Consider the following 14,768-nt stretch of genomic DNA (forward strand, 5'->3'; position numbering starts at 1 on the left):
TCTAGCCAACATAATGGCCTTTGAAAAGGGGGACAGCTGAGCCAGGAAAGTTAGTTCAAGTCCCTGGGGGATGATGATGGCTTGGTTAAGGACTCCTTCAGTTCTGTCTGAAGGAAGAAATGTCTCATTAGAATCATTTGCTCGTGGTTAAGGAAGGAAAGATAGATCTTGTATTACGAGAACAAGATGGATTCTAGGCCTCGTTTTAAAACATTGAACACTCTCCACCTGGGTGTTCTCCACAGACAAAAGGAGCTCGCAATGCCTGCCTTCTCCCCTTCACAGACACACTTCAGGAACAGGTGGAACCGGCTCTGGTACTTGCTGGCTCTGTGACCTTGAGCGAGGTCTTTAAACTTTCCGGGCCTCAGTTTTCCTCATGTATAAAATGGGGACACTAATTGGATCCTACTTCATTAAAAAATGTTTTTTTAATCTTTGTTTTTGAGAGACAGAGTGTGAGCAGGGGAGAAGCAGAGAGAGAGGGAGACACAAAATCCAAAGCAGGCTCCGGGCTCTGAGCTGTCAGCACAGAGTCCAACGCGGGGCTCGAACCCACGAACCGTGAGATCATGACCCGAGCGGAAGTCGGACGCCCAACCAACAGCCACCCAGGCGCTCCTATCCTACTTCATTTAATCAAGGAGATAATCCATAGAAAAAGCTCTTAATACAGGGCCTGATGCGAGTAAGCACTCCATGAAAATTAGCTAAAATGATTACTGCTAACGCGGAGTCCTTTGGAAACGCTTAATTGAGGATAAAACAGCTGAACTACCAAGAGGCAAGGTGTCATACTTGAAGCCATGGACCAGCAGCATCAGCATCACGGGGAGCTCATTAGCAATGCAGAGTTTGGGGCCCTGCCCCGGAGTCTGAACCTGCAGTTTAACCAGATTCCCCAGGTGACTCACATGCAGGTTAAGACTCTGGAAGAGCCGAGGCAGAAGCATGGGCATTTCTACCACTTGCTCATCGTGTCTTTTGGGCACGTTCCTTTTCTTCCTTGTGTTTGTCATCTGCACATTCCTACCTTGTAGGGTCGAGGTGGTGCTCGCAAGACCGTCTGTGCCCAGAGCCCAGGATGGCTCCTGCGCTTTGTAAGTGCTCTTCAGGGTTTGCTGTCCCTGCTCCCCAGCCCCGGGGTTGTGCCACCTTGGCCTCTCACGGGGCCCCGCTCCTGAGCCAGGATTCAGCAGGAGCCAGACTGCCAGGCTCACTCACCAGCTCCCACACCCGGAGCAAGTTCTGCCTGCGCAGCCTAGGTGGTCACTTCCCTGTTCCAAGTCTCCGTTTCCCGTGTGTTAACATTGTAACAATGACTGTGCCTTAGCTCTTGGGGATGCTGAAGCATTGAGCAAGGTGCGCCGCAAGGGGCCAGGCCGAGGCTAGTACTGCAGGCACATCGCGGCTTTATCGATGGGTGTGCATTGATTAGAGGCCACACTTCAGGCTCAAGTGTGTCCCTGTCCTGCGGGAGGTCTGTGCCTTCTGCTGTCCAACCAACAGGTGCGGGACCTCCCTGGGCTGGAACTCAAGTGCCAAGGAGGATGGGATATACACCCTTAGAGGCAAAGGAGGGATTGAAGGCAGGCTGGGCCATAGGAGTAAACCAGCCTAGCCCCTCCCCAGGACACTCACCTGATTCCCCGCTAGACCTTAGCCCTGTGAGGGTAGGGCCACTTCTGTCTAGCTCACCATCAAGTTTATGGAGTGTCTAGTGTTTTGCCTGCCACATAATAGGTGCATATGCTAGGTGTTGTGTAAGTAATTAAAATAAGAATACTATAGTTATAAGTGTGGTGGCCAAGGGGAACCCCTTCCCTGTCCTCTGTCTTTCCTGGGCAGCCAAGCTGCCATATTAAGACTGACGGGAAGACCAGCATCTCATTGCTGCCTTTATCTAACTCCCTCTTACAGATCCTCATGGTGACTCTGCTGTCACCATGAGAAGCATGTGCTTTAGAGGTAGGAACAGTCTGCCCGGTCCCCAGCGGGGTTTTTTTTCTGTGAGGTTAGTGGACAATCCCTCATCTGTTTCAGCTAAATTTGAGTGGTGGGTGGGCAGAATCCATTGCTTGGAGAAGAATCTTGTGCTTAAGTTTGGTTCCAAGTCCTGAAGGGACCATAACTCGTGAAGTTATCCAATTTAAGTGGATATGCTGTACTTTAAGAGCACTGGGTCGCAGGAAGTGAAATGATAAAGGTAAAACTCTGTTGCAACTAATGGCACCGAAGGATGGCCTCCTGGTAACAAACTGTTGGCCTTGGTGTTTTTCTCCACAATAGTCGCGGGTGCTGTTTTGAGTGGTCTTTGGAGAAGGGGAAGAGCGGCCCATGAGGGTGAGGGAGGATGGTGGGAGGAAGGGAGGGCCTGGGAAAACTGAGGGAAAGGTGGCTAAGGTCCTGCTGAGGAGCAAAGGAGGACCCGCTTAGACCTCCTCAGGGCCTGGAGGTTTACTTAGATTGAGGAGAGGGGGAAGGATGAAGAGGAGATTGGAAGGCTGAGGGTCAAGGTGATGAGTTGCATTTTCAGTGCCCTGGAGGCGGGAAGGTATAGACTGGTAACTGGTACCAAAGTTTGGGTGTTGTCTCTCCGAAACCCGACATTCTCAGCAGAAGTTACGCATCTGGAGTGGGCAGAGAAGACTGGCAGGCCTTTTTCTTCATCTTCTCTTTTTGTCAGCTCAAAGGTGATTTAAGAGTTTTCTCTCTCCTGTTGGCGTGAGGAAAGATGGTGAGAAAAGGAGGGAGATGAGCCACGGCCACCCACACCCTCGGCCGCGCACGTCTGCGAAGCCTGAGGCTGCGGGAAGGAGTGGACCCTGGGGAGGGGCCGCTGCTCCAAGGCCTGTCTTTCTGAGTCAGAGGGACACCTGCCCTTTCTGGGACACAGCAGAGCCGAGACTAATGTGAGTGCCAAGGCTGTCGTTTTGTCAGGAGAAGGGCCCTGGGGGCGGGGGGTGCTGGGGCTGTCAGCCCCTTCTGACCCCCTCCCAGAGGGACTCCCTCTCTTGGGGAGGAGGTAGTGTATGCAAGGCGATTTAAGGAGTGACCTGAAGGGTGCAAGCTATTTAAGGTCATTTAGTGCTTCTCAGTGGGTTTCTTTCCTACTGCTGCCCACAGACCTTCAACCTGGGTTAAGTTCCTGCGCGCGCGCGCGCGCGCGCGCACACACACACACACACACACACACACACACAGATGCAAGCATCCCCTCAGTCTGGGTCTGAGACGAGCCCCTGAGAGCCCTTCCTTCTTTCATCTGAGTCCTGGAGTGGGAGGGAGACAAAGCCAATCTCAGCCCCTTCCTGAAATCAGCCCACTCGGTCGTGTGGAGGTGATCAGATGGAACAGCTATCTGAAAGGCTTTGAAAAAGCGAAGCATGAGACTGCTGCACGCTTCTACTCTGCTGTTTACCTTGTGGTCAAGACAAGACAGAAATGCCGCTCCCAAAAGCAGGGCCGATCTCTTTGTCTCTCTTTCCCCATCTTCCCCTTAACCCACATGAGGCCATCCCACAAACTCCCCTTCCGCCCAGCCAGCCTTGGACCCAGACACGAGGGGAGGGGGGGGGGGGGGTGGACGTAAGGGCACATGCCTGACCCCATCTTCTGCCCTTTCCCCTCGTTTGGGTTTTGGCATCAGCTGGTTTCCATTCTAGTTCCTGTTCTTCAGGGATAGGATGTCGTGCTCATTCTCACATACTGCAAGGCAAACCTGAGTGAGAGAATGGTCAAATGAAAAGAAGCTCTTGAATCCAAGAGAGGAAAAAGGTGGGCAGAGGAGGGGTGTCAGGGGCGTGCCTTCAAGTCCACCCTCCACATTCTCCAACTCCTTGATCCAAGTGCCTGGTCCAAATCTAGAGTTAAAAGTATTCAATACAAAAAAATTTGGCGGGGGGGGTGCCTGGCTGGCTCCGTCCATAGTGTGGCTCTTGATCTCGCAGTTGTGAGTTCGAGCCCCATGTTGGGTGCAGAGATTGCTTAAAAAGAAAATCTTGGAAAATTCTTCATTCTGAGATTATGACTTTTTTGCTTCTTGGTGTTAAAGTTCATTTTTCCCCCCATAAAATGAAGATCGTAAGTGATTTTAAAAACTATTCATAGTTAGCAAAATAAGATATTGGCAACCTCATGTCAGTCAGTCCCTAGGAAAAAAATTGTTTTAAGTTTTTATGTGACATCCCAAAGTCTGGGAACCACTGGTTTCGAACACTGTCCACCCCAGATGGCTTGGCCAGAGCGACCTTTCACATTTCTGACACGGTGCCCACAGGGAACACCTGCGCAATCCAGCATCTTTTCGTGACAGGCAGGGAAGTGATGGAGCAAACTCTTTCTGACGTCATGGACTCTAGGATAATATAAGTCTTATTTTCCATTGGCATCCTTGCACCACAGAAAAATGATTAGAAAGAATGCACCATGATTTTGGCAGCAATGAAACAATGGCTGCATTTCCATTTTTGAGAGTTATGTGCATAGAGCAGCTGAACTATACTTCTCCATTAGAACCTGTTGTTAATTAGCTGTGGACCTCTACTGCTTCCTGATTCTGTTGAATTGAATTAAATTGAACAAATATGCATTTGGATACTAACTGGACCCGTGCAGAATGAGGAAAACTGCGTGGATCAGATGTGGCTGCTGCTTTCAAAGAAGTTCCAATCCAGGAGCATGATAAGAAAAGAAACTGCTTGATAATGGGAAGAAGAGGGGAGAGGCATGAGAAGACTCAATCTTAGGGTGGGAATCGGGGGAAGTTCAGAGGAGACAGAGGTCATAGTCGACAGGGGACCAGAAAAAGCATGATGAGAAAGGTGGCATCTTGATGGACCAGCCCTTGTGAGCAATTTGGGGACAGTAACTGTTAATTACCCTAGCATCCCTGGTAACTGGCACCCAGTAAGTACTCAATAAATGTTTGAAGAATTAATTAAATATTAATGGCAGTGGGTGTTCTGGCTAAAATAAAGAGTTACCAAGTACCGTGCTTTTCTCAGACTTAAAATATTTGGGAACAGCTCTTCGTTTAAGCAAGTTTTATGTGTATTGAGGGATGATTTTCCAGGTTTTAATTCAGTGGCTGCAGTACTTACTTTTCAGCACAAGAGGGAGCTGCTGCCTAGTTTATTTAACTGAAATAGCATTTCTCTAGATTTGCCCCATCTTCTTAAGTTACCGTGTAGTATATTGTGCCATTTAACCACCCTCCCCCAAATACCCTACCAACCAACAAATCCTATCACAATACAATACAGTTATTATCAGTGGTGCGTTATTTTCTGAAAGGAATTTCTCCTAAGTTACATGGTTAGTAGGGGGGTGGAAATGTAACATTTAAAATGTGTTATGAACAAGATACCTCAGACCAAGCTGGAAGGTTCTTCAGAACCCTAAGTAAACTCAGCACTTTCTGGTATCGGCAGTTCTGCTTAGAATCATGCCTGAGGGCCCCATATGTAGACCACAAATCTGAGGTAACAGATATTTGCAGGTGCCCAAGTTTTCCTGAGGGTCAAAGTCTAGCTGAGATGTTGGCTGAGTCCTGGCCTTCAAACTTGGTATGTACATTTTCTGTTGCCAACAGGTGCAAAGGACAGACTATGAGGTAGCCTAAATCCAGGTGTATATCTTGAATAAGAACACATGATATTGAGAGTTATCAGAACTTAGGGGACAGCTAGCAAGTAATGACAATTTTGAAGGAGTTTTTGCTAAAGGATGCGCTGCAGAATTTTCCCCATGGCACATTTAAAAAACAAAAACCAAAAAACTTGAACTACCAAAACCGAATCCACATGGTACTTTTCAGAGACAGCATTTCTATCAAATACAGTGTGTGCTGTTATCTGAAAACAGCCCCTCTGTAAATGACAGGGCATAGATAGTTTAATGTGGGAGGTGGTATTATGAAGGTAAACAGAGATCAGTGTGTTTTTAGCTGTCGGAGAATAAAATGACTTAAAGGGAAGGAGCATTTGCTCAATTCATGAGCGGGTTTTCCCGCTGCTGAATTTCATCTTAAAGAAAGAAAACAAGCCATTGGTCTTTCCAGAACTATTTCGTTGCTTATGGTTCTTTTTGGAACAGGAAGTCCCAGCTTTCCGCCATCACCAATAGCCAGACTCTCCCATCTCTGAATGCCGTGTTTGTGTGTCCCCTTCTCCCTGTACCGTGGGTCCACACTGTTCACTTCTGGGGGGTGAGGATCAGGGCTTCCAGACTTTTGTGTCGCCGACGCAGTGACACAGAGGTCCAAGGTCAGCAGGGGACAATTCATTTGTGTTTAGAAAAAAAAATCACAGCCATGGGTGATTGATAAAGGAGGAAGAAACGGGGTCTTCATACTTAAAGGTTGTGTCTGTTGCTTGTTTTTGGTTGGTTGGTTGGTTGTTAAATCTTAATGCTCCAGTGAAGAGGTAGCAGGAATGGTGAGGAACCTGGACTCTGGCACCTTGGGTTCAAGTGGCAGCTCGGTGACCGTGGGCAAGATTCCTGCCCTTCAGCGTCTCCGCTTCTTCGTGAGTCACGTGGCATGATGCCGCTGCTGTAAACTTACCACATTGGGCTTATTGTGTATAAAGGACCCCAAACAGTGACTGGCACATAGTAATGTCATAAACACTATTAGTAATTATAAAGTAGAATAACTATATTTACTGACAAATAGTCAAGATATACTTTGATTTATTAAAAGCCAAGGAGATGGGTTGATGAGAATGTTCTGCAATTGTATATCTGGAATTGATGGTCACAGAGCCTCATGAATATACTAAAAACCACTGAATTATACACTTTCAAATGGTGAATTTTATGGTGTGTGAATTATATCTCAGTAGAAAAATGTAATAAAGACAAATTCAATAAATATTTGTACTCAACCGTACTCAACCGGGTTTGGTGGAGGAAATACCGCATTTCAGGACATAGCCTCTACCCCGGAGGGTGTTACTTCAGGGGCACCTCCAGAGCATTGGCCACTTTTCCTAGCACCCTGGAGAAGACGTTGCTATCCACAGTTTTTACTCTGAGACTCAGAAGGGTTAAGTAACTTGCCCAAGGTCCCACAGGAAGTATGGGTAGCAGGAACCCAACTACCTTCTTCAGGTAGGGGCAGTCTTATTGAGGACAGGCGATTTACATCCATAAAGTAATTAGGGAAGCAGACATCACGGGAGATCATCAGGCCCCTTATATGTGATGAGGAAAATAAAGGAGAGCATAGGTCTTGACCAGCCGGAAGACGGGGGTGGGGGGGGTGGGTGGGGGCTGTAGGTTCCTGGAAGCAAAGGTCTTTGAGAAAGGGCCTTTACAGGTGGATTTGGTGTTAGTGATGCAGATCAGTTGCAGTGCGGGTAGATGTCCTTAGAGATGTGTAGGAAGGGCTCATAGATCTGTTTTTCCTGGAACTAATGTATATGCTCATGCCGAAAAGTCTTATGGTGTGCGTATTCACAAACATGCGTATATATAGAAATTCATAGGCGTTGTGTGGGCTAGTTATACCAGGGCAGGATGTTAGAGAGTGAGGGCAATCTAAAGACAATTTAGGTTGCTAAACCTTTCTCTCCCTTATCTCCTAATTGATTAATCAAATTTTTTGAGCACGTACCCAATACCTGAGAATATAAACATAAATAAAATACCTTTTGGTATTTTGTTTGGGAGGATTCCAAGGTAGGAGTTGATAGCAGACAGGTATGCAAGAAAATACTATAAAGTGGTAAGTGGTTATCTAGCAAAAGGCTAGGAAAGGGAATGGAACCATAGGCTTAAAAGCTTTTTATCAAACAGATGTTCAAGAAATAAAGGTCGTGTGGGGCGCCTGAGTGGCTCAGTCGGTTAAGCATCTGACTCTTCATCTGGGCTTGGGTCATGATCTTACAGTTCATGAGTTCAAGCCCCAAGTCGGGCTCCTCGCTGACAGCATGGAGCCTGCTTGGGATTCTGTCTCTCTCCCTCTGTCTCTGCTCCTCCCCACTCACGGTCTCTCTCAAACTAAAATCAATAAGTTTTATATATATATATATATATATATATATATATAAAGGTTGTTCAAGAGGTTTATTTTCCCGACTAAAAAATACACTCTGTTACAAAGTACTGTAGGAGGGTCTTTGCTGGCTGATAAAGCGAGAAGAAAGATTTGGGGAAGAGGTGCTCAAAGAGCACCTTCCCCTCACGGTAGGATCCCTGGGTGCTGAGTGGCCACTTGCCTCAAAGTGGTTTAAATTTGAAGTGGGGCAATTCCCCTGTTCTACCCTGTCCTTCCTTCCTGAAGGAAAATGTGCTGGGGGTTGGTTCAAGGAGGGAGCTAGGAGCCTTAAGGATGTTGGTGGAGAGAGGTGTTAACATTCCTCCAAGACGCAACTCATTTCTCTGTCAGTGCCCTGTTTTCACCCAGTCCTCACCCAGGGACCATTTTCAAGGTTAAGAAAGGGGCAGTTTGTGATTAAAAAAAACAACAACACTTTTTATTGTGGTGAAATCTGCACAAAATGTATCACTTTAACCACCATACAGTATACAATTCAGCAGCCCTAAGTATGTCTGCAAGACTGTGCAATCATCCCTCCTCTCCGTTTCCCAAACTCTCCATTATGCCAAACTGAAACTTTGTACCATTAGATAATAACTCACCCTTCCCCCCTGCCCCTGTTCTAACCACTGGCCTACTTTCTGTCACTATAGATTTGCCTATTATTAAGCATCTCATAAATGGAATCAAATATTGTAGGCAATATTTGTTCATTTGCATCTGGCTTATTTCACTTAGCACCATGTTATCAAGGCTCATGTAGGTTGAAGCATGTGTCAGAATTTCATTCCTTTTCAAGGCTGAGTAGTATTCCATTGTGTGTATATACATTTTGCTTATCCGTTCATCATTGATGGACATTTGAGTTGTTTCCACCTTTTGACTATTGGGAATAGTGAACATTGGTGTACAGGTCCCTGCTTGAAATTCCTTCAGGTTTATACCTACAAGTGGAATTGCTGGGTAATATGGTAATTCGATTTAGCTTTTTGGGGAACCACCAAACTGATTTCCACAGCAGCTGCACCATTTTACATTATCAATAGCAATGTGCAAGGGTTCCAATTTTTTTTAATGTTTTATTTTTATTTTTGAGAGAGTGAAAGCGCATATGTGAGTAGGGGAGGGGCAGAGAGAGAGGGAGACAGAAGATCTGAAGCAGGATCCAGGCTCTCTGCTGACAGCAGACAGCCTGATATGGGGCTTGAACTCCCAAAGCGAGATCAGTCCTGAGCTGAAGTCAGATGCTAACCGCTAACCGACTAAGCCACTCAGGAGCCCCAAGGGTTCCAATTTCTTCATGTCCTTGTCAACAGCCACCACAAAAGAGTGTGAACTCCTGAACTCGAGATGAAAAAAGTCAAGTACCGTTTCTGTATTGTTTCTGTTTTTTTACTCCATTCCCTTCCCAGCTTTGCTTTTTAACAAAACTTTTATCTTGGAGCAATTTTGGATTTCCAGAAAAGTTGCAAAGATAGATGTCTGAGTCTGTTCAAGCTGCTGTAACAAAATACCACAGACTGGGTGGCTTATAAACCACAGAAATTTGTTCCTCACAATTCTGGAGGCTGGGAGTCCAAGATCAGGGTGCTGGCGTCCCTGGGTCCCAGGGAGGACCCTCGTTAGAGTTGCAGACTGCAGGCTTCCTGCTGCGTTACCGTGGTAGAAGGGGTGGGCTGGCTCCCTGGGGCCTCTTCCACAAGGTCATTAGTGTCATTAGTGTCATTCAGGAGCGCTCCACGCTGGTGACTGAGTGCCTCCCAAAGGCCCCACCTCCTCATACCATCACATTGGGGATTAGGTTTCCAACATGAGTTTGGGCGAGACACGAACATTCAGACCATAGCAATAGAACTGAAAGCTCCCAAATGCCCTTCACCCAGCACCCCTCAATGTTCACGTAGCCACGGTACGTGAAGACTGGTACGACGCTCTTAACTAAATACTAGACTTTATTCAGATTTCACCTCCTTTCCACTAAGGTCCTTTTCCTGTTCCAGAACTCAAGTCCAGAACGTGCTACACTGCAGTGAGCCGCTCTGCTTTGTATTTGCTGAGACACTTTCCTCTCTGAGCCTCAGTTTTCTCACGTGTCCAGCGGGGACAACTTTAGGGTGACCTCTACCTCACAGGGTGCAGTGAGGATTGGAGGGGGTGAGGGAGGCGAGGGTGTTTGTGGGCCGTGAAGCTTCCTGCCAATGTAAAGGGTCGTTACTGAAGCCTGCAGTGTCCTCTCCCCACCACTGGCCACCCTGCGGCCTGCACTAGATCTGGGACTCTTGCTGACTCACTGCCATGGGCTGTGGGGAGGAGGCTTTCCCACTAGGCCTGCCCTGGCCGGGGCCCTCCTGCTGCTCCAGGCCCTGTAGGCTGATTGGGGGGCGGACATTGCCTGGCTGACCAAGGGCTTTGATGGGGTTCCTCCCACGAGTGCTTCCCGTGTGTTCTGGAAGCTCCCCTGGGTGCCGGTAGCTTCAAGCTTTGGGGGGGGGAGGAGGTTGGAAGTTATAGATGCTGCTCTCTCCCGGGCATTTGAAATGACCAGTGCAGTTTCAGCAGGCCACAGAGGCAGGACAAACCATGGGTTGGCTCAGCTGCTTTCGATTCTCTCCTGGTTGGAGTAGGGGAGGGGTGGAAGGTTGAAGTGCAGGGGTGAAGCATTGAGTCTCTTTTGGGAGGTGGCAGGAGTCTAGCTCGCCTTGTCCTCTCCACTCGTAGCTTCCTCTGGGGTTTTCTGGAAGGATTTCCCATCCGCCCACAGCCTCTCTCTGCCGCACTGCTTCCTGGTTTGTGCTTATAGCTGACTAGTGGCCCCCAAAGCTGTGTCTAAGTCCTAATCCCTAATCCCTGTGAATGTGACGTTATTTGGAAATAGGGTCTTTGCAGTTGTAACTACGTTAAGGATCGGGGCGCCTGGGTGGTGCAGTCGGTTAAGCGTCCGATTTCAGCCAGGTCACGATCTCGTGGTCTGTGAGTTCGAGCCCTGCGTCAGGCTCTGGGCGGATGGCTCAGAGCCTGGAGCCTGTTTCCGATTCTGTGTCTCCCTCTCTCTCTGCCCCTCCCCCGTTCATGCTCTGTCTCTCTCTGTCCCAAAAATAAGTAAACGTTGAAAAAAAAAAAAAAAGGACCTTATAATAAGATCATTCTGGGTTTAGGGTAGGCCCTAAATCCAATGACAGGTGTTCTTATAAAGTTTTTATTTATTTTGAGAGATGAAGAGAACGCGAGCAGAGAAGGGGCAGAGAGAGAGAGAGAGAGAGGAAGAGAGAGAATCCCAGACGGGACAAAGCCTGACACGGGGCTTGAACTCATGAACCGTGAGATCATGACCTGAGCCAGAACCAAGAGTTGGACACTTAACCGACTGAGCCACCCAGGTGCCGCTCCAGGTGTTCTTATAAAGGACAGAAAAGGAGAGGACGCTGAGAAGAAGGCACGTGAAGACGGAAGCACAGGGTGGGGTCATGCTGCCACAAGCCAAGGGCCACCAAGGGCTGCCAGCAGCCAGCAGAAACTACAAGTGAGGCACGGAACCGGTCGCCCTCAGAACCTCCAGAAGGAACCAGCCTGTTACCACCCTAATTTTGGACTTCCGGCCTTGTCTGGGCTCAGGCTGCCCTAACTAGCTACCACAGAGTGGGTGGCTTAACCAACAGAAATGCATCTTCTCACAGTCCCGGAGGCTGGAAATCTGGATTCCGGCATGGCCGGGTTTGGGTGAGGGCCCTCTTCCTGACTTGCCGACGGCCATCTTCTCACCGTGGCCTCACAAGGCAGCAAGCAGAGAGAGACAGCAAGTGTTTCTCCTTAGAAAGTACTCATCTTGGGGCACCAGGGCAGCTCAGTCTGCTGAGCGCCCGACTCTTGGTTTTTGGCTCAGCTCCGTGATCCCAGGGTCGTGACATCGAGCTCCCTGTCAAGCTCTGTGCTGACCGTGGAGCCTGCTTAGGATTCTCTCTCCCCCTGTCTCTCTGCCCCCTCCCCTGCTCATGTGCTCTCTCTCTCTCTCTCTCTCTGAAATAAAAAGTAAATAATAAATAAAGTTTAAAAAAATCAATATTATTATTTAAAAAATAAAAAGGCACTAATCCTGTTGTGGGGATCCCACTCTCATGACTTCACCTAAACCTAAACCCCCAGAAGCCCCACCTTCAAATACCATCCCATTGGGGTTCAGGGCTTCAGTGTATAAATTTTAGGGGGACACGCTTCAGTTCACGACAGGCCTCCAGAACTGGGAGAGAATAAGTTTCTGTTGTTTGAAGCCACCCAGCTTGCGGCACGTGTTTGTGCAGCCTTGGGACACTGAGGCAAGGCTCTTCCCCGCTCCTCTAGGCCGCCTCCTCGCTGAAACGCCAATCCAAAAGAAGACTTAGGGGCCACGGTCGGGGGACTACGGCCGGGGCACCGGCTCGGGAAGGCTGTGGATGTGCATGAATGGTGTGACAGCGGCCTGGGCTGTCGGGGTCCGGACTCTGTGACTCTGGGAGCACCAGCGCGGGGCGGAGGCGGGCCGGGACTGTTGTGGGCACCGCTCACCCTTGGCTGTGCCCCTGAAGATGGGGACCGGCACCGTGCTCGGAGGTGATTCATCACCACGAGCCTTTCCCGGATTTCCTGCTGGGCTTTGCAGCTGGCACCGAGTCCCTGCACCTGCGGGATGAGCTGGGCCAAGCAGCCCGGCACTTGGCAGATAGCCTGGGGAGGCGTCCACGGTGCAGAGGTTGTGTGTGGCACGCACTGGGTTGCATGGCAGAGCGTGGGCCGCACGGTGCCGGTCCAGCCCCCACTGGGTGCCCCGAGGAGCCCCTGACCCCTACCTCCCGCGGGCCCCAAACACACCCCCAACACCGACCCAAGAACCAGCCCGGAGAAGTTAGAGGAAACTGAGGAGGACTGGAAGCTGCAGTTGCGGGTTGAAAATTACCAGGACCCCCGCCCACTCCACGTGGCCACCATCCTGGAAGGGGCAGACTTGGTCTGGCTGTTCCAGAAGGCCCCAGCTGACCTCAGCAAACCAGAGCCCATGTGCAGCCTGCACTTGGCAGTGGAGGTCCACGCGGCTGACTTGCTGGAGATTCTCCTGAGGGCAGGCTCAGACCCCGCTGTCGCCATGTCCGTGGCTGTATGCCATGGGGCGGCACCACTGTCTGGTGCCAGCCCATCCTCTCCGGCCTCCTCTGCACACGCGGAGCCCCTGAGCCCCTGCCCCTGACGAGGGCAGCAAGCCTGGCTCCTGCAGCAGTGGCGACAGCAACAGTGACAGTGGGGATGAGGGTGTGAGTCAGGAGGAAAGATGGGGTGGCCTGGCTGGGGGGTCAGGGTAGACCAGCAGGCAGGAGAGGGGAGAAGAGCTCCGGGGCAGAGCGTTGAGACTGACCTTGGGCTGCCACAGTTGCAGCACTCGGGCTGCAGTCAGGACGGACCTAGGCAGGGGTAGCGGGAAGAAATTAAGGCAATGGCAGAGCTGGGACCCAGGCAGAATTGCAGAAAAGAGCATGGTTGTGGTGACTGGTAAACACAAGCAGTGGTAGGGGGCAGTGTGGGGTGACCTTAGGGGTCAAGAATTGGAGAACCCGGGCTGTAGGAAGATAACCTCGGGCAGCAGTGATCAGACCATGGATGTTGGTGGGGAAAGACCTTAGCTAGCAGCGAGGAGGTTTGCGTGGAAAACCCAGGAAGCAGAGACACTCCCTTGGGCAAAGGACAGCATTGAGTGATGGGGCTTGAGGAATTTGGGTAGACGCAGGGCGGGGGGGGGGGGCCCAGGGAGAGACTGCAGGTGGCTGTGGCTGCCCAAGAACTGGCATGGAGCTAGAGCTCAAGCAGCAGCTGTGGTGAGAAAAGACCTTGAACATGGTGGTTTGAGAACCAGGAGCAGGGAACTCAGGCTTGAAGGCAAGACTGGCGGAAAAAGTTGGGCAGCGGGCAAGGGTGGCATCGTGGTCCCCAGTGGCTCGAGCCAGCACAGCTACCTCCCGACAGACTCAAAAACTCTCCTGGATGATGGCCCCGTCTGATTGGTTTAAACGTTAACATAATTTCTAATTTTTCAAAACTTGCGGTTCTACACAAAACAAAACTCCCAGTTGTGACAACCAGGGGCAGAAAAAGAGACCGCTTAGAGATCTGAATCCTGAAGCGTTTCTGTTTGCACCGGCAGTCATAAATGCAGCCCCATCCACACTTACCTGCCTGTGTTGTGATTCCAGGATGCTCCTGACATCCCAAGAAGTCCTCCTGCTGTGCAGACACGCCCATCTCATGGATGGAGCTACATGGGGCAGGAGGGTCGAGCCCTCAGCAAACACCTGTAGGTGGGGAGACAGATCCCAGCACCCCCTGCCTTCCCTCCCACTAGTCAGTGGTCTCCTGGAGAGCGGGCCAGAACTAAGGGAAGAGATTCCAAAGGCGGAAACCTTCGGCTTGGTGACAGATTGATGGAACAGATATTTAAGGGCCGATGGAGCTACGCGCAGTAACACTGTGGTGTCCACTCAAACTAGTTCTGCTGGGCGAGGAGGGAATGTGTCACAGGGCCTTGCTTTGCAGGGCAGGGGGTGTTATTTGAGGTAATGGCAATAGCACAAGAGCAGAGTGAGGAGGTCTGGTTTGTCACTAAATTGCCCTGTGACCAGAAGGAGGTCATTTCTCTAAGCCTTAGTTTCCTTATCCTTAAAATGAGAATGGAAATGACTTTTAAGTTCCTTCCCTGAGTCAATAA

The 14,768-nt window shown here is 49.8% G+C and overlaps 1 pseudogene; it reads left to right on the plus strand.

The window, feature by feature from the left end:
* The first annotated feature begins 806 nt into the window (after window positions 1–806).
* LOC121030337 (NF-kappa-B inhibitor beta-like) lies at window positions 807–13,371 on the plus strand (annotated as a pseudogene).
* Window positions 13,372–14,768: the final 1,397 nt, after the last annotated feature.

Source organism: Herpailurus yagouaroundi, unplaced genomic scaffold (genome assembly GCF_014898765.1).
Source record: "Herpailurus yagouaroundi ecotype Mexico unplaced genomic scaffold, PumYag 140, whole genome shotgun sequence".
Classification (NCBI taxonomy): Eukaryota; Metazoa; Chordata; class Mammalia; order Carnivora; family Felidae; genus Herpailurus; species Herpailurus yagouaroundi.